Source organism: Phytophthora parasitica, assembly GCF_000247585.1.
Source record: "Phytophthora parasitica INRA-310 unplaced genomic scaffold supercont2.38, whole genome shotgun sequence".
In the NCBI taxonomy this organism is placed as follows: Eukaryota; Oomycota; class Peronosporomycetes; order Peronosporales; family Peronosporaceae; genus Phytophthora; species Phytophthora nicotianae.
The window spans coordinates 687,948-690,105 of NW_008649024.1; positions in this window are offsets into that span (position 1 = coordinate 687,948).

Genomic DNA, 2,158 nt, shown 5'->3' on the forward strand with positions numbered 1-2,158 from the left:
ACAGCTTATTTCTGGAGAAAGGAGTTGTACAAGAGGATAAACCGCCGTCTAAAACAGCACGGTGGTCACTACCAGTCTTACCTGCTGTTGCAAACTACTGGATAAGCCATCCGATGTTTTGTCTGAAGGAGCATCAAGTCTTTCTCCGTGACGACTATCCAGACATGAAGAATGTTGCCCTGTTTACAATTTGCCGCGCTCTTCATTTTGATTTGGGGCTCACCAACAAAGTAATCACTTAGGCAGCAAGAGAAAGCGTCCCTCTCGAGGTAAGAACATATTTTACTTGTTTTTACGATTTTCGTTGTAAAGAAACCCTTTTTTTTATATGAATAGAGTGCCAATTACAAAACGAAGCTTCAGGCAATTTACTTGAAACCTCGTCAGCTAAATTTTTATTAATGGACGTCAAGGTTGGCTGTCATGCGTTACCGTCGCTTTGGTTGGTTAGCACGCAATACCAAGTGCGTTGTTAAGCTTCCATTCTCGCTTGGCAAACGTCGATCGATTTTTGATGCCGTGCACCATAGTGACTTTGCTGCGTGGGAGACCACTGAAGCAAATTTCACGAGAACTGCATTCCACCGTGCTTTTGTCAAGAATGTTGTACCTCTTCTAAATTCGTGGTGTACGAAGAACTTCGAATCCATCATCTAATGGTGATCATAAGCTTCTTGATTTTTCCTCCACGTGTCTGTTTTCCAATAAATCCTTTGCGTGCAGTTACTATACCGTTTTGCTTCGTGTGCCCTGCGATTTCAACAATTGTCGTCGCTTGAGATGCTGCAGTAGATGCCATATTCTGTACGACATTAAAAAAAGATTAACACAACAAGTAATTGAGCTTGGATGACACTATTAGCTTATTTAATACCTTCCCTTGCCTTCAGCAGCTACATATGGACACGCCCCTCCTCAAACTGCTTGATAGTCTGTACAAGTGTTTAGTCCAGCTACACAGCCATATAATAGCACAATTAGGGCCATGATACAAGATCATCACATTATAAGAAATAAGAACGGCATCGCCACGAGCTCACACGACAAACGTACATAAACACGATTACCAGTTGGCGCGTCGACGTAGAATAGTAGAGCTGTTCATGGGATATAACGCAGGTCTGTACAAAAAGCAAGGCGTGTTAGGGCGAGGAATCTCAGTCGAAGCTTACATTGAATAATCTCACACCAATAAAACGTTGCGCTCGTCGCTCTTGAGGCAAGTCTCTTTCTGGCGGCGCTACCACGCCGCTTAGTCAGTTTAAACTACATGTCGACGGCCTACATACAGAGAGAAAACAATTAGAGCCACAACAGATGAATAGGAGCAAAATAGAACGCCTCATATCCAACGCTTACTGGCCAAGACGTTTTCCAAATTGAAGTGTGAAACGAGAAATCTCATGCAATAGTATTACTATTTTTAGAAGGTACGATTTACTGGTCGTTTTAGGGGAGTTTGCGTCAGAGAGTAACTTAACGATCTTCTCTATAACTCTGATTAGCAGATGCCATTGGGGGTCTGTCGCTCGATGGTATCATGACCCTCCATCGATTCAAACTGTTGCGTCGGTGTCTATGCTTCAATGTTGTCCCTAAGGCTCTCAAGAAGGACTGGGCAGAACGCATCCGGCCACTCCTCAACTTGCTAAATATTACGGGAGGCCAGTATATACACGTAATGCGCAATGGTGCTCTCGATGAGGCCAGCGTTGACTGCCGGTCGCGCCAAGACCATCACATTATTGTGTATAACCTCATGAAGCCGATTGGGATGTACCACTTCCGGCTCTATATGATGTGCAGCTATACGTCATGGATCGCGTTGAACTAAATGCTCCATTGCAATTGGACTACATTCTAGACCGACTTAGTGGTGTGGTTCATCCATCGGAAGCACCTTACTTGAGGGAAGAGCTGAAGGATGTCTCCAAAATCAGCCAACACGTTCTAGAAATGACGATACCACTGTTTGGAACTAATCGCATTGTCAACATGGGCAACTATTACATATCGGTGCAGCTGCTTCAGGAGCTGCGATTAAAGGGTTTCTTTGGTTGTGGTACGATCCGTGCAAATAGCAAGCATTTCCCGGTCCATACAATTTTGCACAAAGATGACTGCACCCGTGGAGATTACCGTCAAGCCGTCTCACACG